We start from the raw sequence: 24,679 nt of genomic DNA, 5'->3' as shown, positions 1-24,679 counted from the left end.
CTCTCACAGTGGACATGCACCTACGATGACAATTTCAGACCCCTCCATGATTTCCAAGTGGGAGAACTTGCAAAATAGCAGGGTGTTCAAATACTTATTTTCCTCACTGTATATACACGTATATACTTGCTGGCTGACAAACTGACAGGGGAACAGTTTTTTTTTTTTTTTGAGTTTCTGAGACAAAAGATTTTGCAATTAAATGCTACAAATACCAAGAGTGTCTACACAAATGCTTACTCATTTTCAGTTAACTTGCTAACACCATCTATGAATATGTAAATAAGACTGATTGATTAATCCCTGAGCTCAACTGCACTAATTAGCCTATAGTCCCTGAATCCAACTGTAGAGTATTTAACTGAATGAAAGACAGTCCAGATGTGGAGAGGAGAAACTAAACAGTACAGTAATTAAAAAAAATAATTTCTCATTAAAGCATCGTGGGTTAATTAGCCCTGCAGCCCTGCCAGACGCCTCACAAGAGGCTGTTGACAGAGAGAGTTGTTCAAGATGCTCACAAAGCAACAAGGTCCGATGAAGTTAATCAAGGGACGACTTTCATTTACACTTTCTAATGATCAAGTATGGTTATGAGCATAAACGCTGTTTCATGCAAGTTTAATTTGTCCTCTTGCAGCAATTTAGATGATTTATTTCATGCAACTCAATGAATATTAAGTATTTTAATGCTTATTTAATTTTAGAGGCAAAATACTGCCAAAAACAAGTTTAAAATGTGTTAAGATGTCATTTAGCACCCAATTTGTATATTGCTATTGTAACATCTTGGCCATCTATATGCAGTATTTTTGTTATCTGTCATTTATGTTTTATCTGTGTTCTTTGTGTGTTTGGGGGTGATTTTTCACGTTTAGTTCATTTTCCTGTTACCTTTTTTTTTTATTCATTGACTGATTGTGATGTGCAGCTGTGTTTAGTTCACTGTGTATTTAAGCCCTGTGTTTGGTTCAGTTCAGTTGTTCGTTATTGTTGCTTTTACGTGGTTGTTCTGATCCATGTCCTGAGTATCCTGAGTTTTGATTATAAATTTTAAAAACTTCTGCGTTTAGATCTAGTTTCAACTTCATTTGCAACTTTCTGTGACAGAATAATGGACAACCCAACATGGATCAGCAGTCAGAATCCTCCTGTTCTCGCAGGGGAACCAGTCCCTGGAGGCACACACACACACACTGTTGCGACATGAGAGCCTGAGCCGAAACCAGTACCAGAGAACACCCTGGAGGCCGAGCCAACTAAGTCTGACCAGGTGTATGAGACTGCATCATCACCCAGGCCTGTGAATATACTAGTGGAGTATGAGGTGATGATTTGGAGCACAATCCCCTCAGCAGCGGCCAAGAAAGGAGCACTTATTGACTTTGAGAGAGAGTGCATCCCACCCTGCCTCCCACTCCCACCTCCTCTGCCTGTGTTGTCCAATTCTAATGAGAGTTCCCTGCCTGTTCCTCATTGGCCAAAAGGTTAATTTATTCATTTTAAAAGCCAGCAGCCATATCACCCTGTAGCTCAAGACTGGTTGCCCACTGAAGCTAAGCAGGGCTGAGCCTGGTCAGTACCTGGATGGGAGACCTCCTGAGAAAACCAGGTTGCTGGAAGAAGTGTTAGTGAGGCCAGCAGGGGGTGCTCACCCTGTGGCCTGTGTGGGTCCTAACACCCCAGTATAGTGATGGGGACACTATGCTGTCAAAAGAGCGCTGTCCTTCGGATGAGACGTTAAACCGCGGTCCTAACTCTCTGTGGTCATTAAAAATCCAATGGCACTTCTCGTAAAAGAGTAGTGGTGTAACCCCGGTGCCCTGGCCACATTCCACCCATTGGCCCTTGCCAATCTTGGCCTCCTAATAATCCCCATCCACTGAATTGGCTCTATCATTCTCACTCCTCACCACCTATAGCTGGTGTGTGGTGAGCACATTGGCGCCGTTGTACTATGGCTGCCGTCGCATCATCCAAGTGGATGCTGCACACTGGTGGTGGTTGAGGAGAGATTCCCTGATATGATTGTAAAGCGTTTTGGGTGTACAGTAGTACATGTGAAAGTGCTATATAAATGCCTCATTCATTCATAGATGTTATGCCTGTCTTGTGTGTTCCTGTAAAGCCTGCCTGTTCTCCCCTGCCTGCTCTGCCCAGTCCTCCAGCCCAGCCTGCACGGCCTCCTCTCAGCCCTTCAATCCTCATCGTGATGGCTCTGCCTTTCAGTGTGGATTTGTCTTGGGCTTTGAGTTCGCCTGTCCAGCCAGGGGTGTCAACTCTGGTGCTCCACCTCAGCTCCACCCTTCCGCCTTTACCTCCACCCTAGCCCATCCTCGTTTCCTGCTCTACACCCTCCACTCAAGCCCCCTCCCGCTCTCCGCTGCTGGATGTTGTTTGTGTTAAATATAGGCGCGAGGACGTGCCTCATTGATGAGGGGGGAGATGTTACGTATTATCTGTGTTCTTTGTGTGTTTGGGTGATTTTTCACATGTTTAGTTCAGTTTCCTGTTAGTTACCTTAATTATTAACATTCATTGATTAAGTAAAGCTGTGTCTCATTTCTTTGATTAGTTCACAGTGTATTTAAAGGCCCACTGAAGTGCCTTGAAACGCGCAGCTTTGTATGATGCGTTGACGTAATTTCCACTGAAACAGGAAGCTAAGGTGGGACATATTGAATGGCTCCTCCGCCTTTTCAAATAGCCAATAGCATTTAATTTACCTCACAGACCGCGAGTCGTACTTGACAGCACCATGGAAATGAATCCGAGCGCTGATATGTTGGATTAAATAGTAACGTTAGAGGTGTGAATATATTCTAGCCATTTCATTCTGAAAACGGTATAAAACTCGAGCATTTAAGCAACCGAACACACATCTCCAACCCATATTGCTCCGGGATGTGACGACGGTAGTGATGTCCTGTTCGTGAATCGAATTTTCGATTTTCAGTTCACCAAATCGAACTGAATCGTTCAAAACAGAGTCAGCGCTGATCCAGTTTTCTAAAGTTACTCGCTTTCGGACGTGCCTGACACAGTCACTCCAACTCGAAATGAACAATATCCCGGAGTATATGTTACTCCAGTAACTGTCAGTTAACTGATGGAACTGATGAGCACGAGCAGCTGACACTGAGCATGCGTTTACTACCGAACGTACAGTCAGGTACAGCCACGGTCGCTTTGGTCAGGTGGTATTTATAGCATGGGGGCAGAGCTTCAGATTCTAGAGAGCATTTGATTGGACAGAAGATGCGATGAGAAGCTGAAGTCCGCGGTGACGTCATAAAAATCCGTGATCCATTTTATCGGAAGTGAGAGACTGTAAGTTTTGAATGCTTATAACTCCTAAATGTGAATTTTGTCATTGTTTTGAAACACCCCAGCTTATTTATAACATTAAGGCTAACATATTCATCCTAAGAGCTAAAAAACTAAAATTTTGAGCCCTGAGTTTGGTTCAGTTGTCTGATATATTTTCTTTTATGTGGTTGTTCTGTTCCATATCCATAAAATAAATTTTAAAAACTGCTTAATTTAGATCCAGTTTCAACTTCATTTGCAACCGCCTGTGAGGCATATTTAACTAAGATCTTTATGGAGAAATCATCTCCGATATAGGTAAAGAGATAAAATGAGTGAAAGTGTCTATTTAACACTTTCCACATTGACGGAAATTTGTGAGAGAACACTTACCCACCATTGACATAAATTTCTGGCTTTCCATTTTTTCACTGTTATACACAGGGGGCGCTATTACACATATTCTGAAAGAGTACTGAATCTCCAGATCAAAACACAGGTGAATAAGAGATATATATGCTGAAAGAAACAGCATATAAATCAAAACTTCCTATACCGAATGAAATGTTGACCCAGGACGAGTTATAAGACTGTTGCAAGCTTTGGGATGTTGATAGACTCGATCTACTCCATTTATGTTTTTATCATCATTCTGAATCCGATCCAGATGTAGTCTTTGACAAAAACGCATTTTTCTCAGCTTTTTGCTCAAAATGTTTTTTTAATGAAACTTACCCACATTCAAGTGTTGATAAAAAAGGAAGGCATGAAGCTAGAATAAAATGTATTCATACAACAAAATATTCTGGGGGCCATGATAATTTTGTGAAAATTATCAAAAATGCTGGTGGAGGCTAGCAACTTTTTTCAAAAACGCTAACAGGGAAAGAGTTAATTGTCTATTTCAAGCTGGTTGCATAAACTGGTGCATTTAAATCTCAGGACAGACCCAATTAGCTCACTAAATGTGATAGACGGTGCAGCGCAATTCAAGGTGCAGCGCAATTCAAGTATTTCACACAATTCTGTTTATCATTTGCTACTTTCAGAATGTCTCTCTAAAACTTGTCGTAAAAAAAAGCAAAAGACAAGGGTTGGTTTTCACATCAGCCCAAAAAATGACTCAATTAAGAAATGTTTTTGTTTCTCATGATCTTTTACATTTATTTTGTCTCACTGAAATTCCCAAACATCTGGTTAGACTTTCAGTATGTTTGTTATGATGGTTAACTCTATAACATTTGAACATTATTAATATTTGTCCTTGAATTCATGAAGTGTCAACTCAGTCTGGTTTTGTTGTCTCTGATTACCAGTGACCCCTGATGCTTAGGGCAATAATTGCAGGTATGGGCAGAAGAAAGGATAAAGAGATACTCATCACCAGAGGTCAATTTTCACTCTAATAAAGCTGCATGACTCAGAGGAAATGATTGCAGCACAATGGACTGAGATGAAGTGTATAGAGACCATGGGTGTGAAAAGACTGTGTATGATAGGTTAGCTGTGGCACACTCCAACATAATCTCAGTCAAGAAGAAGGTGTTTCATTTATTTCATATTTTGAGTGCTGCAGTGTTGTCATGAGGACAGAACTTAAGAGTGAGAGTGTGTATACACCTTGTGTGTACGAGAGAGATCCAGTAAACCCAAAACGTCTCAGGTTATGACTGTAACCTATGTTCCCTGAGAACAGGGAACGAGACACTGCGTTGATGACACTATGGGGAATGCCCTCCACGTGAACCGGTGTCTGAAAAGCTATGGCAATCGTTACTGACCGGCGACAGCCTATGACATAACTACTATTGCGAACCGGAAGTATAAAAGGGGTGCTTAGAGAACATGTCATCCACTTATCTTCTGAATGGACTGTTCAGCAGGTATTCCTTTTGAAAGGGAACTCGCATTGCGTCAATGACGCTATGGGGAACGATATACAAACCCACCATGCTGAGGGGAGAGCATGCCAATTATGGCTGTGACAGAAACGTCAGAAAATGGCAGTTTCACTGAAATGCCAAGAAATACTAGTCACATACAGGCTGTCAGTGAAATTATTCCCTACAGCCACTGCCCAAGCTATAAGCCTCAAAGAGGCCTACGAAACAACAAAAGGCCAACCAAGGCCGCTCAAAGGCTTGGAACCAACAGCTTTCATAAAAGGGGTTCCTTTAAGGGAGTATGGCCAGGGGTCCGAAAGGAGGGAGGGAGGCTGAACTGATTTAATTTACTTACCTAGTCTTGCCAACAACCTGTCTGTTTCCTAAACAGAGTTTCTCACATTATCTGCCTCAACCTGTGGAGGCATCCGATAGGGATAACTGCAATTAATGGCAGTAGTCACTCACAAACTGGATCACAGAGACAGGCATCCTGGAGAGTAGAACTCAGCATAGCGCTTTTATAACCCTTGCAAATGAGGGGAGTAAGTCTACTCAATCCTGGATCTACACAGCGCTTTGAAGCATTGTGGAGGCTGGGCACTCAAACAAGGGACCCTAATAAAGGGAGCGCTTCCAGCTCTAGGGCTGATCTAACAGGGAGGCCTCATGAGAGTCCTTCAACCTTCTGACCAGACTTAGGGTTAACTAGGTATATACATATTTTGACCAGGCTCTGGACTAGAATCAGAAAGGCTCTAAGGGAGCCTGCAACATGAAGATCTAGTTATTGCTAAACTTGTTGGTGGAGCCGCCTTCAAGGAGGCCTGTGAAGGCCTGACTACTTGATAGTGATACTTGTTAGCAGAACTAGCCTCAGATATCTTAGGTGTTCTCACAGAAATTATGTGGGCCTGGTTTTCCTAGTTTACATTTCCAACGGACAGTGTACTCAGCAGGAGTGCTATTGACCCTTTAAACAAGGGGAGTACAATCTTACGCTCCCTGACTATCGAAGAGGCCTATAGAAAGGCCTACAGCTTCGATTATCAAAAGTATCAGCCCATGGCAGTGCTTAGGCTCTAAGGGAGTGTACTCAGACAGACCCGAATGGGAGGGAGTACTAATGTGTCTCTACCTGAGCCACAGTGGTGCAGGGTGAATAAACTAAAGCTGTGTTAGCTGTGCAAAACACTCTAACAATGACCCTAACAAGGGGAGTCCTACCAGCATGACCTTGAGAAAAATACCCTTTAACATCCACTAGCATTATCACCTAATGCAAAGGCGGGCCTAGGCTAAACGACTCTTGTAGTAAGAGGAGACCAGTACCAGGGAAAAACTAGACCTTACAGAAGATAAACTGAAGGTGCTCTAGCTCTAAAGAGCCTACGCTCAGATACTGAGAGGCTCAGGACGAGATTGCTTCTAGCAGATCGCCTCCAAAAAACTCCTAGTACACATGCCAGATATTGAGGCAGCCCCCACTTGAATATCATATGTCTGAAGTTCAAAGCTTTAGTCTCATTTAAACAACTCTCTGAAGAGAGAGGAGACCTGTCTATACAAATACAAGGTGGCTATCAAGGTGGCCCGATGAGGGCCAACGCTTGGTGTTTTGGTCTATCTGGACCTTATACAGAGTGGTGGCCTCAGAAGAATAACCCCCAAATGGGAGGAAGCCATCTCACGCCAAACAGAATTTATCTGTTTGAAGCTCTGAGCACAGTGGGCTCACTAGAGACTTCTCAATGAGATTAAGCCACCCTGCACACTACTGGGTGACCACAGATTGGCACCACCTACTACATAAACCTGACGACTCTAACACAAGAGGAGGCCTATGAAAACGTGCACAAGCCTACCTATAAAGTGAGAATTTCAAGGCCCTATTCCATAATCCTATATCCTATCAAACACACCCCTTTATACTTTCTAAACAGGGAACCGAGGTCTATTGTTTTATTTTTACCTTATAATTAGACCTACCAAGATTATCCTGCTGCTTGTAGAGTGGCGGCCTAATCTCAGAATAAAGGCCTATCACCCAAAAGCTAGAAAGAGCGCACTCACTACCAAGCCCAACTCCTGACCTTCAGAAGTGTTCCTTATTTGAAGGAAAATATCATTGTAGGTCTAGCCTCAGGCCTGATGTAAGAAGCGCCTGAGGTGAAGAAATGGGTGAGAGGAAGAAGAGAGGAGAGGATGGTTGTTTTTCAAGGGAAGAGGATCCTTCACTGATGCTGAGAGCGCCTGTGCTAGATCACCTCCCTCAGATCCTTCTTCTTCCTTGAATCGCGCCTCCTCTGCGACCTACTCGGAGGAGGAGGAGGAGGAGGAGGAGGAGGAGGAGGAGGAAGAGCACGAGAGGCAACGCTGAACCTCTGGCCCTGTTTCCGATCCTCGAACCGGGATGGGCCAGGACCCCCTGGCTGTCCGGGCGTGGATTCGGAGCGCGCCTTTGCCTCTCTGAACTTTTCCACCACCGTCTCAATGGAGGCGCCGAAAAGTTCAGATGGGGAAGCCAGGGCATCGAGAAGTAAACCCTTTTCTTTCTCCCCGATGTCAGCCAGGCCACAGATGAACCTTCGCTGCCATCGACCTTCCAATCACGGCAGAGATTTGTTTGGTGGCCCGAAGAGCCTGTGATGCTCTGTGGTGTGGTGTAGCTCGTCCACTGCGTCAGGGGAGAGACCCTGACCCTTGGTCCAAATCCTTCAGCAGGTCGGCTTGGTATGCTTGTAACACAGACATTGTGTGTAAAGCAGCCCCAGCCTGACCTGCTGCCGCATATGCCCGGCCATTCAAGCAAGATGTCCTCTTGAGTGGCTTGGAACGCAGGGCCGGAGCTTTCAGTGCCGATGACTCTCCAGCGGCGAGATAGTTCGTGAACTTCTCATTGGTTGGGGGCATCGACACATACCCATGTTCACGCATCCCTTCAACATCAGTATAGTTCTCTCACTGTTGGCGATGGATGTGTGCAGAATATGGGTTCTTCCATGCCTTCTTGATCTCAGTGTGTAGATCAGGAAGGGATGGAAGGCTCACGGCAGCTGTGGAATTATGGCCAGAAAGGAATCGTTAATTGAGCCTGCCGCGAACGGCTCCTTCCCTCATGCGCTCCCACGGCATCTAAAGCCTTGCTGAAGCGTGCTCCATAACACCCAACAGCTCTACATACGTGGGACAGGGAGGCTGTGAGGGTTCAGGTTGTACCTCTTCTTCACCCTCATCAGCCATCTCCTGCTCTTTTGGGCTAGGTGCCAGCAGAGCACTTGCTGCTGGATCAGAGGATGTAAATGATAACACATCCTCTTCCAGCAGCGCACTCTCGCGAGCTTCTGACGGGCGTGAGAGAGAAACACCTCTCTCAAACTCATCAGTGAGCTCCCCCATGATCTGAGCACAGCGGGACCCGAACTGCTGGGTCCACATAACTGTCCCTCTCCCTAAAGAAGAGGGCCCGATGAGAGCGGAGTTTTCTTAGAGGAAAACTCTCACAGTCTGCACAATCAGGTCTCTCAAGAGCTGATCGTGCGTGCTCTTCACCCAAACAGTAAACGCACAAGTTGTGTGTGTCATCTGGTGTCAGAAATCTGAGACATGGATCCACACACTTCTTGAAACGCTTATCGCTTGCCATAATTGTTTCTTAGCTTTTCCAGGTGATTGCAAATCAGACTAAACAGTCCCTGAAGACGAAAAGAGGATGACATGTTCTCTAGGCGCCCCTTTTATACTTCCGGTTCGTACTAGTAGTGACGTTATAGTCTGTCGCTGGTTCACGTGGAGGGCGTTCCCCATAGTGTCATCGACGCAGTGCAAGTTTCCTTTCAAAAGGGAACACACTGATATTTCCAGGCATCTGCACTGAAAAAAAAAAATGAAACAACCATGCCATTTGTTTAAAATGTGTGTTTTTTTTATTGGTCTAAATAAAAATCATGGTTAAAACCTGTTTTGTTCAGTTTGTATAAATCATAGACTCATAGAATCATAAATCATGTAAAAAATAGGTATAAATGCAAATAAAACAAACAGACATCAGAGTGTTGATGTACAAAACAAATACTGGCTAGCTTTACTGACTGCAGAAATAATTGTGCGTTGTATTTTTTGTCTGGTGTATTTTTTTGTACATAGGCCTAACAGAAAATATGATGAAATACAATAACAAATAATCTTTTTACTTTGTATAAATGCCTTTGTCTTTGGGGAATTATTATTATTTTTAAGAGAAAAACTAATGTAGTTGGCTGTAACAAAATAGAGTATTTTGTTAAGTTGGTCCAAAGTATTTTTTCAGTGTGTACTGAGGCCAAAAGGAGCTCTCTTTTATTGCTTCTGCTTAAAACAGCTCATAATGTTTATGGCTCAAACGATCAGTAAAACATCTGAGTCTTTCCTTTGTTTTATTTACTTAAAGCTGCAGTCTGTAGTTTTTCCTCTAATGTCATCTGAACAAGTAACATCCACTTTTGTTCTGACCAACTAAGTGAAAAAAGCATTGCAGTAAATCACGCTGATTAAATCTAACGATTGCTTATCATACATCGTCAAACTGTGCAAATTATACTTTGTTCTCAAATTGTTAATGTTAACAACATCAGCATTGCGTGACTACATTTAATGTGGTTTAGGGCTACCTGTAGTTCAGTTTCCATTTCTGTGCAGTCTAATTTCTCAGCCTGATCTCATGAAAATGCATCTCTATAGCACACATTGTGTTTATCGTGCAATTTATACACAAAAATGAGTTTTAACGTGCATATGATAAGCAGTTTTCGCGTGCATTTGATACGCACTTTATTGCGTGTAATACACACGCACCCCACACCACTAATCCTAACCAAACGTATAAAACACACGTACCCCACACCACTACTAAACCTACCCATGCGTATCATATGCACGTAAAAACTAATTTTCACGTATAAATTGCACGATAAACACAATGCGTGCTATAGAGATGCATTTAGTGTGACAGGGTTGAATTTCTAATTGTCATACCAACAAATTAATGTTCCTTAGAACTGGTTCTCTTTGAAATACAAACACACATATCTGTAATCAGATGCATATTTAAAACTGGAATATAATCTAATTTTTACCTTTCAAAAGCCCTTCCGATATTTATCCTTGTTTTCACATGGGCCCGGTTGCAGTCTCTTTTTTTCTGTAGCCACTCCGAAGTCCGAAGTCTTTTGCATTTTACAACGGGTGAATCTCCAGTTGTCACTGGTGATTGTCGTTTGGACCTTTCTGGATCCGCCATCAAATTGATAAGTTTAATTATATCAAGTGCTGTGAGAATAGGCTATAAATCTCCACCTCCAACATCCTCACACGCAATATTGCCTACTAGCGGGGACATCTTTTTTATGTGTACAGATGTGACGTAACAACGCAAAAACATGCTCGAATTTCTCGCGGAAATCCACCAGTACCACTGGAATTAAAAACATTATTACAAGCTTACCGTTTTGAATCGAGCTAAGGCAAGAAGTTAGTTTTGAACACTAGCTGGTTATGTACTTGCTCAAAAATTTATTTTGGATCATTTTTAACCCCAAAAAGTTACTTTTACTGCAGCTTTAATATTATAGCATTTTTTCCAGCTGTTCCCAAGCAGATATTCAATCAATTGTTTGCTGCTTCTTCGAGGCAGGTCTCATATAGGTCAAAGACTTGAACTCGGGTCGTAATAAGCTGAAAAACAAGGAACGCCTGTGCAGAGTGTACTGACCACTAGGCTATTGGGATTAGTAACTAGCAACAATGTAATAAATATTAGAACCTCATTGTGTAAGAAACATAGGGGGAACAGAATCCGACGGCAAATAGTTCAGCTGTCGAAATCCGTTCCCCCATCCCAATGATGAGAGATGTTGATGTATCGGCTTGAAATATGCTTATTCTATTCTGTGTGTGGATGGAGCTTAAACAGCATCAATTTGATAAATATTAGAACCTCAGTTTGTCAGAAATATGGGGGGAACAGAATCCGATCGCAAAAAAAACAGCTGTCGGAATCCGTTCCCCCACTCCCATTATGAGAGGTGTTGATGTAGTGGCTTAAAAAAAGGCTGATTCAGTTTTTTGTGTGGATGAAGCTTAACTGCCATCATTTTAAAGAATAATTTTGGGAGTTTTTGCCTTTTATTATGATAGGACAGTATGGGATCAAGAAGAATCCACTAATCGGGACTTGAACTCGGGTCGGCTAAAGCCCAAAAGTGCTAAATGTCAGTGCACTGACCACATGGCTATCTGGGACAATTAATCAACAGCATTTTGATGAATATTTGAACCTCACTGCTTAGAAAAATGGGGGGAACAGAATCCGATGGCAAACAAAAAAGCTGTCGGAATCCATTCCCCCACTCCCATTATGAGAGGTCTTGATGTAGTGGCTTAAAAAAAGGCTGATTAAATTTTTTGTGTGAATGGAGCTTAACTGCCATGAGTTTAAAGAATAATTTTGGGAGTTTTTGCCTTTTATTATGATAGGACAGTATGGGATCAAGAAAAATCCACGAGTCGGGACTTGAACTCGGGTCGGCCAAAGCCCAAAAGTACTAAATTTCGGTGTACTGGCCAATTGGCTATCGGGGACAAACACTCAACAACAGTTTGATGAATATTTGACCTTACTGCTAAGAAACATGGGGGGGAACAGCATCCGACGGCAAACAAACCAGCTGTCGGAATGCGTTCACCCACTCCCATTATGAGAAGTGTTGATGTAGTGGCTTAAAAAAAGGCTGATTCAAATTTTTTTTGTGGATGGAGCATAACTGTCATCAGTTTAAAAAATAATTTTTGAAAGTTTTTGCCTTTCATTATGATAGGACAGTATGGGATCAAGAAAAATCCACGAGTCGGGACTTGAACTCAGGTCGGCCAAAGCCCAAAGGTGCTAAATGTTGGTGCACTGGCCAGTTGGCTACCGGGGACAAGAAGTCAACAACAGTTTGATGAATATTTGACCTTTCTGCTAAGAAAAATGGGGGGGACAGAATCCGACGGCAAACAAACCAGCTGTTGGAATCCGTTCCCCCACTCCCATTATGAGAGGTGTAGATGGATTGGCTTAAAAAAATTGCTGATTACATTTTTTGTGTTAATGGAGCTTAACTGCCATCAGTGTAAAGAATAATTTTGGGAGTTTTTGCCTTTTATTATGATAGGACAGTATGGGATCAAGAAAAATCCACGGGTCGGGACTTGAACTCGGGTCGTCCAAAGCCCAAAAGTGCTAAATGTCGGTGCACTGGCCAATTGGCTATCAGGGAGAAATATTTAACAACAGTTTGATGAATATTTGAACCTCACTGCTAAGAAACATGGGGGGAACAGAATCCGACGGCACTTAGTACTAATTGAGCATCGTTTAAATGCCACAGTCTGCCTGAGTATTGTTGCTGACCATGTCCGTCCCTTTATGACCACAGTGTATCATCTTCTGATGGCTACTTCCAGCAGGATAACACGCCACGTCACAAAGCTCAAATCATCTCAAACTGGTTTCTTGATCATGACATTGAGTTCACTAAACTCAAATGTTCTCACAGTCACCAAATCTCGATCAAATAGAGCAGCTTTGGGAAGTGGAGGAACGGGACATTCACATTCATGGATGTGCAGCCGACAAATCTGCGTGATGCTATCATGTCAGTATGGACCAAAATCTCTGAGGAATGTTTCCAGTACCTTATTATATCCACTCCAATGACAAAGCCCACCTTCTTAATAAGCTTATTCAGCCTTTTGGCATCTCCAGCTTTAATCCCAGTGCCCCAGCACACTACGGCGTAAAAAAGGCACTAGCGGCGACAGACTGATAGAACATGTGAAGCATCTTGCCACACACATTGAAGGACCTGAGTCTTCTCAAGAAATAGAGTCTGCTGTGTTTTAGTTATATTTATTTGTTATTATGGTTCACTCCACACCACTTCACAAAATTGTTAACCAGAGCTCTATATTCCGTCTCTTGCCCGCCCTCAATGCAACCAACCACAGCTGAATCATCTGAAAACTTCTGGAGGTGGCATGACTTCGAGTTGTAATTGAAGTCTGAGGTATAAAGGGTGAATAGAAACGGAGACAAAACCATTCCCTGAGGAGCACCCATGTTGCTCACCACCCGCTCAGACACTCAGTTCTGCAGTCTCACAAACTGTGGTCTGCCTGTGAGGCAGGAGATTATGGAGGAGTCCACCTGCATAACATCCATTTTCCTTACCAGTAATGCTGGTTGGATGGTGTTGAAGGCACTGGAGAAGTCAAAGAACATTATTCTCACAGTGCTGCCAGTCCTCTCCAGATGTGAATAGACCCTCTGCAGCATGTAGATGATGGCATCGTCCACACCCACCTGAGGTTGGTAGGCAAACTGTAGGGGGTCCCGCACTGAATCAACTAAAGGTCTCATGTGAGCCAGGACCTCTCCATGGTCTTCATAATATGGGAAGTCAGTGCTACTGGTGGTCTATAGTCATTTAGAAGGGTGGGGCGCCCTTTCTTAGGTACTGGAACAAGGCAAGATGTTTTCCAGAACTCTTTCGAGGCTAAGACTTAAGTTGAACAGGCGTTGAACAGGCGTATAAGTTAAGTTGAACTTATACATAAATATATAAGTATAGCATTATATATTCATGCCACAGCTTAAAAGTATACGTAATGGCCACTCCATATGACTGAAAAACATGTTCTTAGAGTGTGTTTAAAGGAGATGATACTTTGAACCACAAATGATGCTCAATAAAATGTATTTTTATTTGCTCCAGCAGTAAGCAGGCATTAATTTACTCTAACAATAATTGCCAGCTAATCAATGATGCAATATCACAATTTTCCAGATTATACTATTTTATTTGCCAATTTTAACGTTTACTGCAATTAAAACAGAAAAAAATCCTCAGCTAAATAAAACTATGTATATGTGTGAGGAAAGCCACTGTAAAGTATAAGCATTAGGCCTAATTACAGGCTTTAATTAGCCTGGTGTCACATGGTGTGATAATAATAATATGATAATATGGCAAAGCAAGGGCTATTACGTACAGGTATGAAATTTGGTACATACATGTAATGACCCAATACCTACAGAAAAGTCTCTTGGAGCATAGCTCTAAACACAACAGGAAGTCAGCTATTTTGAACTTCCTCCTAGATTTTGTGCATTTTTCGTAATTTCCTGATGTTGTACTTTAACAAACTCCTCCTACAGTTTTGATCTGATCCTCTTCAAATTTAGTGAGTGTAATCTTAAGACCTTTGCGACGTTAAATTGCGAAGATCTTGAGTTTTCGTCGAAGGGTGTGCCCTCGGCGGCCTGACAAATGTTCACCCAATTTCGGCCTTCTGGTGATATATGCATGATCAGATAAGTTCAATTCGCCTTTTTCACACGCAACCGGAAACTACGTCACGTAAACGGATTTCCGCCAGAGCTGAAACTACGGTGTTTTCACAGCGAACATGGAGCGTTATTTCACAACTTCTCTCTCGACACTGCCACGACTCAGATTTGAGGATGTTGACAGAATTGTTGGACGGCACTCAACAGTTAAAGAAGCAAGGCTGAGCAAGGGCTATAAATTCTTCGTTTGAGGAATTTATTCACAATTATCAAGGTAAGTTGACAACTATCTGGCGCTAGCACTTGCTACATTATGAATGCTAATTGCTAATTGTCTCTAATGTTGTTGATCGCAAGGTGGTAGTGAGAGCCTTACCAGATTCAGGTGGTAATGAGAGCTAGGTGTTATCGATCTATGAGGAAAAATGAGGAGCCCCACACACTTGAAGTTATATGTAATATGCCTGTTGTCTTATATGAGTTAGTCAGATCGTTCTGATATCAAGTTACTGCGGTTGCAGATTTTTTTCCCTTTATTTTAGTTTCACCTGTCTTAAGGTTTTCTTTGTTGGTTTTTAGTCTATTTCATTGCTTCTGCGGTTGCAGACTACAGCTGTCTTTCCTGCTTTTGCTGCTGTTTGCAGCTTTCAATTAACAGCACTTAAAGGGATAGTTCACTTCAAAATAAAAATTCTGTCATCATATACTCACCCTCAAGTTGTTTCAAACCTGTATGAATATCTTTCTTCTGTTGAACACAAAGGAAGATATTTTGAAGAATGTCAGTAACCAGACAGTTTACTGGTCCCATTGACTTCCATAATATTTTTTTATTTCCTACTATGGAAGTGTGGGATTCCAAATTTATTCAAATGTTTAATTTAGGTTTACATTGAATTTAGCATGTTAAGGTTAGGTATAAATTATTATTAGCAGAGTTTTCTAGCAAAAGACTCCGGTCAGTCCTGTTTTACTGAAACTCTTAATGGCTCTCGGATTTTGTGTTTTAACAAGAGAGTCCTGCCAGTCCTGTACTCGGGTCTCAGCATTTGAATAGATATGCTGAGTGAATTAGGGTGGGCAGCACTCTCAGTCTAGAACCGGTTCCTAAACCTGTCTTTTTGGTTCCGGCCCCTAAATGTATATAAACTGTAAGAGAACATTTCACTTATTCAGACTTGGTGACTGCAGCTACCGACAGCTCGTGTTTTCAATAAACAATCCTGCTGAAGAAACAACCAAGTCTCCTGGTCTTCGATTCTGAGTTTACAACAGAAGTCAATGGGATTTAAGACATAATTGAAATGTCTTTCTCAGGGTAAATGATATCAAGACAGGAGCCTTAGTGGGTGTTGACAAATATGGCAAAAAATACTATAAGGACAACATAAACTTTTCTGGTATTAATTTACATTTTAAAGTGAATTATCCCTTTAATGTAGCTCACAGCATAAAATTACAATTCATTAGCTAAACTATTGTCTTCTCAAACAGGTGTCATTGGAGACAGAAGAGGTTGTTTGTATTTCTGCCTATATGTGCAGCTGGTAAAGGGTTGTGCAACCATCTGACAGCACTTGTGTATCAGACGGCCCACCATGTGCAGCTGAATTTACAGTCTGTCCCACCACCACTGGCCTGCACGAGTGAGCCACAGAGATGGCATTGTCCAAGAACACAGGCATGTATTTTTCCTTTTCTGCAGTTGGTAAGAACACTAGTATCAACTCAAACAAACAAGTACATGTTAACATCAAAGCATTATGGACTAATAATGCACAAGAGTGCAAATTAAGTAACAAAGGAATAAATGAACATCACCCAAGATTAATACAATCTGTTAACTGTTATTATTAACTGTTATTACTCATTATTTATAATTGACTAAATGCATAAATTAATGTTAATGTATATAACCTTTTTATAAAGTGTTTCCAGAATACTTTAACATTGCATTTGTTTGTTTTATGCTAAGGGAGTCCATCCAGAGGCAGTGAGTGAACTTGTTATCCTGAAGCCAAAGTCAGTTGGGAAGACTGGAATCAAGTCTACCCTATACAGGGCTTACACAGGTAATACACAACACTGTATGTGTACACGTGTACTCAGCTACAACTTAATGTGTTCAAGACTAATAGTTTGTATTAATTTCTTTAGGTCCCCTTCCAGATCCTGATGTCTTGGCTTCTGGTACAAAACTGAGTCAGATCCATCCCCGGCCTTTGCTGGCACACATACTAGAGGGCATGTCAAAAATAGAGTTGGTCCCCTCAGAGTTTGGTCCTGTACCTCGTGGTAGTCCACTTTCATACCAATGTCCCCCTATAGCTGCAGATGTTTCTGTTGTTAATTTCCCCCCACTACCTGTGATTGGCTATCAGTTTGGCTGTAATTTTAAATATGTGCCCACACACCATCAATCACTTCATCTGGAGTCTATAAAGGTTACCCATTGTTCCGCTTGTCAGATTGAAGAGGCCACAAGACTACAGTCAAAATGTACTGCTTGGGGAAAAATGCGGCAATCAAGGGTTACTGAAAGTAGGTTCAGGGAGGTTTGTCATGTAGTTGGGGATTCATCTGGTCAGTCATTAGCGCTAAGAATCATCAAGGGCACGAGGCAGACAAGTGCTATGAAACGTGGCCTCGAACTTGAGCCAGATATTTTGAGAAAATATTCTGAGACAGCCAATTGGAGGTAAAAAGCACATCTGCTGATAACATTGCCCAGGTTCCATTTATGAAACTACAAAGAGGACAAGCCAAACTCAAAGAGACCCACAAGTACTACTGGCAGGTTCAAGGCCAGCTTGCAGTGACTGGTCTACAGTGGTGTGGTCTGACACAAAATCAGATTTCACAATACAGAGGATCTGGCGAGATGATGCCTTCATAGCATCAATGAAAGACAAGCTAGACATGTACTATTATAGTGTTTATATGGATGTGTATCTTTCAGTGGTATAAATGGACAGTTTCTGTTCATATTATAGTACATGACCTTTGGATTTATTCTTATAATTGTATATATACCCACATTTATGTACATAATGGTGAATACATGCTTATATTTTAAACTTGATCTTGTGTAATATATGTGATTATATGTATGCATACACATTTACTAATTGTATATGTATTTATATTGTGCAAAATAACAATGAACAGCAGAACTGAGTTGACATTTTTTTAATTAATTCTTATTAAAAAAAGACATTTTGTTGTCAACTATTTCATTGTCTGTCAAATTATTTTCAGGAAACTTAGTATAAACAGTGACAATATACATGTGATCAAATGTTATAGTACAAAGTAAAAAATAAAATAAATAAAAACAAGATATTTAATGATGTTACCGGTAAATATTTAAAGTCTATCACTACTATTGTCCCCTCCTTGAACTGCCACCTTAACGTGGTGGAGGGGTTTGAGTACCCGAATGACCCTAGGAGCTATGTTGTCCGGGGCTATATGCCCCTGGTAGGGTCTCCCAAGGCAAACAGGTCCTAGGCGACGGGTCAGACTAAGAGCGGTTCAAAAACCCCTTATGAGAAAAATTAAACCGAGGACCGTGACGTCGCCCGGTATGGCGCAGCCGGGGCCCCACCCTGGAGCCAGGCCCAGGGTGGGGGCTCGTATGCGAGCGCCTGGTGGCCGGGCCTCCCCCGACGGGGTCCGGCCGGGCTCAGCCCGAAGGAGCGACGTGGGGCCACCTTCCCGTGGGCTCACCACCTGTAGGAGGGACCGTAAGGGGCCGGTGCTGAGAGGATCGGGCGGCAGTCGAAGGCGGGGGCCTCGACAACCCGATCCCTGGACACGGAAGCTAGCTCTAGGGACGTGGAACGTCACCTCGCTGGCGGGGAAGGAGCCTGAGATTGTGCGTGAGGTTGAGAGGTTCCGACTAGAGATAGTCGGGATCACCTCTACACACGGCTTGGGCTCTGGAACCACACTCCTCGAGAGAGGATGGACTCTTCACCACTCTGGAGTTGCCCATGGTGAGAGGCGGCGGGCTGGTGTGGGCTTGCTTATAGCCCCCCAGCTCAGCCGCCATGTGTTGGAGTTCACCCCGGTGGATGAGAGGGTTAGATATTCCCTGCGCCTACGGGTCGGGGATAGGTCTCTCACTGTCGTGTGTGCCTACGGGCCAAACGACAGTGCAGAGTACCCGGCGTACTTGGAGTCTCTGGGAGGGGTGCTGGAAAGTGCTCCAACTGGGGACTTGGAGTGCCCCACGTGGGCAGCGACAGTGACACCTGGAGGGGCGTGATTGGGAGGAACGGCCCCCCTGATCTGAACCCGAGCGGTGTTCAGTTATTGGACTTCTGTGCTAGTTACAGTTTGTCCATAACGAACACCATGTTCAAGCATAAGGGTGTCCATCAGTGCACGTGGCACCAGGACACCCTAGGCCGTAGGTCGATGATCGACTTTGTGGTCGTTTCATCTGACCTGCGGCTGTATGTCTTGGACACTTGGGTAAAGAGAGGGGCGGAGCTGTCAACTGATCACCACCTGGTGGTGAGTTGGATCCGATGGCAGGGGAGGAAGCTGGACAGACTTGGCAGACCCAAGCGTACTGTGCGGGTCTGCTGGGAACGTTTGGCCGAGTCTCCTGTCAGAGAGGTCTTCAACTCCCACCTCCGGCGGAGCTTCGACCGGATCCCGAGGGAGGCTGGAGATATTGAGATAACCTCCATTGTCGAAGCGGCCGCTCGGAGCTGTGGCCGTAAGGTCTCCGGTGCCTGTCGAGGCGGCAATCCCCGAACCCGGTGATGGAAACCGGAAGTAAGGGATGCCGTCAAGCTGAAGGAGGAGTCCTATCGGGCCTGGTTGGCTTGCGGGACTCCTGAGGCAGCTGACGGGTACCGGCAGGCCAAGCGAACTGCAGCCCGGGTGGTTGTGGAGGCAAAAACTCGGGCCTGGGAGGAGTTCGGTGAGGCCATGGAGAAGGACTATCGGCTGGCCTCGAAGAGATTCTGGCAAACTGTCCGGTGCCTCAGGAGAGGGAAGCAGTGCCCTACCAACGCTGTCTACAGTAGAGGTGGGGAGCTGTTGACCTCAACTGGGGATGTCGTTGGACGGTGGAAGGAATACTTTGAGGATCTCCTAAATCCCGCCGTCACGTCTTCCATTGAGGAAGCAGAGGTTGAGGGCTCAGAGGTGGACTCGTCCATCACCCAAGCTGAAGTCACCGAGGTAGTCAAGAAACTGACTAATGAGATCCGCCCTGAGTACCTTAAGTCTCTGGATGTTGTGGGGCTGTCTTGGCTGACACGCCTCTGCAGCATCGCGTGGCGGTCGGGGACAGTGCCTCTGGGATGGCAGACCGGGGTGCTGGTCCCTCTTTTTAAGAAGGGGGACCGGATGGTGTGTTCCAACTACAGGGGGATCACACTTCTCAGCCTCCCTGAAAGTCTATGCCAGGGTACTGGAGAGGAGAATACGGCCGATAGTAGAACCTCGGATTCAGGAGGAACAGTGTGGTTTTCGTCCGGGCCGTGGAACACTGGATCAGCTCTATACCCTCTACAGGGTGCTGGAGGGTTCATGGGAGTTTGCCCAACCAGTCCACATATGTGCTTTGTGGATTTGGAGAAGGCATTCGACTGTGTCCCTCGCGGCGGCCTGTGGAGGGTGCTCCGGGAGTATGGGGTCCGGGGTCCTTTACTAAGGGCTGTCCGGTCCCTGTACGACCGAAGCATGAGCTTGGTTCGCATTGCCGGCAGTAAGTCAGACTTGTTCCCGGTGCGTGTTGGACTCCGGCAGGGCTGCCCTTTGTCGCCGGTTCTGTTCATAATTTTTATGGACAGAATTTCTAGGCGCAGCCAGGGGCCGGAGGGTGTCAGGTTTGGTGACAACACGATTTCGTCTCTGCTCTTTGCAGATGATGTTGTCGTGTTGGCCTCATCAAACCAGGACCTTCATCATGCACTGGGACAGTTTGCAGCCGAGTGTACCAGCACCGAAAACCAGCACCCTGTAGAGGGTATAGAGCTGATCCAGTGTTCCACGGCCCGGACGAAAACCACACTGTTCCTCCTGAATCCGAGGTTCTACTCTCGATTTACCGGTCAATCTACGTTCCTACTCTCACCTATGGTCATGAGCTTTGGGTCATGACCGAAAGGACAAGATCCCGGATACAGGCGGCCGAAATGAGCTTTCTCCGCAGGGTGGCTGGGCGATCCCTTAGAGATAGGGTGAGAAGCTCGGTCACTCGGGAGGAGCTCAGAGTAGAGCCGCTGCTTCTCCACATCGAGAGGGGTCAGCTGAGGTGGCTCGGGCATCTGTTCCGGATGCCTCCTGGACGCCTTCCCGGGAAGGAGACCCCGGGGAAGACCTAGGACACGCTGGAGAGACTATGTCTCCCGGCTGGCCTGGGAATGCCTCGGTGTCCCCCCGGAAGAGCTGGAGGAAGTGTCTAGGGAGAGGGAAGTCTGGGCATCTCTGCTTAGACTGCTGCCCCCGCGACCCGGCCCCGGATAAGCGGAAGAAGATGGATGGATGGATGGCACTACTATTGTAAAAATCAATCTCAGTGTAAATATCTAATATTTATTATATTATACATATATACATTCACTCCTCAAGAAACATTGGTCCCTGGTAATTAACCATAAAACAGCAATTATGCCAGATCTGATTGATGCTTCCTGACAAGGTGAGTGGCACAACAGAATCCCAAATGTGGTTTTCCTTGACCCTTCGAATGACCCTTTCCACCAGAATTCTGAGGCGTGCAATGGCCTGTGTTTTATCACAGTCCTGTTTGCTGAACTGCTTAGCACGTTTGAAAGGTGGAATGATCAGTCTAGCACCAACACTGGAGAGCATATCCTCGATTGTGAACCCCTTGTCTGCCATGACCTCATCTCCAGGTTCAAGCAGGTCCAAAATGCCGGACTTCTTTGTGATCTCTTTGTCGGAGATTGAACCTGTGTAAAGCTGGGAGATGAAAGTCATTGCACCACACGGAGCTACTCCAACCAGAACTTTAAATGTTGTAGTGCTCTTGTAGCTGGAGAAGATCTCTGAGTGGAGTGTCAGAGATGTGGGGCTTTCACAGCGGATTTCTGTGCAATCCAGGATGACTCGCAGGTTTGGACAGAACAAACTGTACTTATTTGGCATGGAGAAGCTTATTTGTTGCCTGGACATCCAAATGGGTACTGAACCCAACACAAAGAACAAGTAGATAGCCCAGGTGATTATGGCCCTACTCACTGTGGCCACGCTTACCCCGAAAATGTCGGCGATTACTTGTTCCCTCAGTCCAGCAGCTACCCGACAGGAATACATGAACAGTTCATCTATGAGCTGGATCTTCCGTGCAGGGCTAGGGCTCGGGGATGCTTCCTGTCCCATCCTCTGTGCCTTAGTCCAGTACACAAGATTGCTGGCAGATGGACAAACAGATTCCCAGCACACCTGGAAAACTTCCTGTGAAGGAAACTTTGTGTAGTATTTAATTGTGTGATCAGAAACACAAAATTCAATGTTCAATGTTAAAATGATTACATGATGATGTAATTATAAAAGACAAATACTTCTGATTTATAACTTATAACAACCTCTGTTGTATGCCTTAAATCCATTTCCTTGGATAGCTTTATTGGAGGAACCCATGACAATTTTTAGAGTTCTTGGAGGAATTATTAATTGTTTTAATTGTTGATCATTCTTGATTGCCTTGGGCCCGAAATAATTCACAGGAACATAAATATGAAAATGAAATATGATCATGCATTGTTAATTTAATAATTAACAATTTGTAATTGCAGTCACAATGCATACAATATATACTGTATATCGCCTGGTATTAGGCATGGTAAATATGGTACTCATGGTAAATCAAGAAAACAAGATTTAAACAAAAAGACAAACTGTGTTGAGCTGTATAGTTTTCTGTCGATGAATGTATCCAAAGAGTGGCTCACCTGTCTAATAAAACACATAATATTAAAGCGTCTTTGGTGTTTCCATACAAAATAAAACCGGAAATTATGTAATTGATAGGTGACATACTTAGTCCTGGTTAAAACTGCTTATTTCTCTGGATTTAAACATTCTTAGAAATATTTGGGATAATGCAAGTATACAAATCAACAAAATAAATAACACTGTTCTAGTGGTTTTTGGATATTTTGATCCAACAATCTTACATAGTGCCATTAAGTTAATATACAGAAAAGATTACATAATTTATTCTGAAGTTAATATTTCATATCCTCTTATTTACAGTGAGGAAAATAAGTATTTGAACACCCTGCTATTTTGCAAGTTCTCCCACTTGGAAATCATGGAGGGGTCTGAAATTGTCATCGTAGGTGCATGTCCACTGTGAGAGACATAATCTAAAAAAAAAAATCCAGAAATCACAATGTATGATTTTTTAACTATTTATTTGTATGATACAACTGCAAATAAGTAGTTGAACACCTGTCTGTCAGCTAGAATTCTGACCCTCAAAGACTTGTTAGTCTGCCTTTAAAATGTCCACCTCCACTCCATTTATTATCCTAAATTAGATGCACCTGTTTGAGGTCGTTAGCTGCATAAAGACACCTGTCCACCCCATACAATCAGTAAGAATCCAACTACTAACATGGCCAAGACCAAAGAGCTGTCCAAAGACACTAGAGATAAAATTGTACACCTCCACAAGGCTGGAAAGGGCTACGGGGATATTGCCAAGCAGCTTGGTGAAAAAAGGTCCACTGTTGGAGCAATCATTAGAAAATGGAAGAAGCTAAACATGACTGTCAATCTCCCTCGGACTGGGGCTCCATGCAAGATCTCACCTCGTGGGGTCTCAATGATCCTAAGAAAGGTGAGAAATCAGCCCAGAACTACACGGGAGGAGCTGGTCAATGACCTGAAAAGAGCTGGGACCACCGTTTCCAAGGTTACTGTTGGTAATACACTAAGACGTCATGGTTTGAAATCATGCATGGCACGGAAGGTTCCCCTGCTTAAACCAGCACATGTCAAGGCCCGTCTTAAGTTTGCCAATGACCATTTGGATGATCCAGAGGAGTCATGGGAGAAAGTCATGTGGTCAGATGAGACCAAAATAGAACTTTTTGGTCATAATTCCACTAAACGTGTTTGGAGGAAGAAGAATGATGAGTACCATCCCAAGAACACCATCCCTACTGTGAAGCATGGGGGTGGTAGCATCATGCTTTGGGGGTGTTTTTCTGCACATGGGACAGGGCGACTGCACTGTATTAAGGAGAGGATGACCGGGGCCATGTATTGCGAGATTTTGGGGAACAACCTCCTTCCCTCAGTTAGAGCATTGAAGATGGGTCGAGGCTGGGTCTTCCAACATGACAATGACCCGAAGCACACAGCCAGGATAACCAAGGAGTGGCTCTGTAAGAAGCATATCAAGGTTCTGGCGTGGCCTAGCCAGTCTCCAGACCTAAACCCAATAGAGAATCTTTGGAGGGAGCTCAAACTCCGTGTTTCTCAGCGACAGCCCAGAAACCTGACTGATCTAGAGAAGATCTGTGTGGAGGAGTGGGCCAAAATCCCTCCTGCAGTGTGTGCAAACCTGATGAAAAACTACAGGAAACGTTTGACCTCTGTAATTGCAAACAAAGGCTACTGTACCAAATATTAACACTGATTTTCTCAGGTGTTCAAATACTTATTTGCAGCTGTATCATACAAATAAATAGTTAAAAAATCATATATTGTGATTTCTGGATTTTTTTTTTTGATTATGTCTCTCACAGTGGACATGCACCTACGATGACAATTTCAGACCCCTCCATGATTTCCAAGTGGGAGAACTTGCAAAATAGCAGGGTGTTCAAATACTTATTTTCCTCACTGTATTTATTTATTTGTTGAGCAGCCATGTAATAATTTCATAATATACAGTCAGTCGGTCATTATTGCAAAATCAACTGATACAAAACTAAACTTTATATTTTCAAATCTGTAGTCATTAAGGGCTATTCACACAGAACATGGTTTTGCTTTTAATAACACGAGATGCCACACAATATAGTATCCAACTGAAGAACTGCTGTGCTGATGAATGAAAAATAAGGCAGATTGTGACTCTTCTGTATGAACATTCCAAAAAGAGAACGCCAGTCTG

This window comes from Abramis brama (genome assembly GCF_963993115.1).
Source record: "Abramis brama genome assembly, chromosome: 3".
Taxonomy (NCBI): domain Eukaryota; kingdom Metazoa; phylum Chordata; class Actinopteri; order Cypriniformes; family Leuciscidae; genus Abramis; species Abramis brama.
This window is presented reverse-complemented; position numbering follows the sequence as displayed.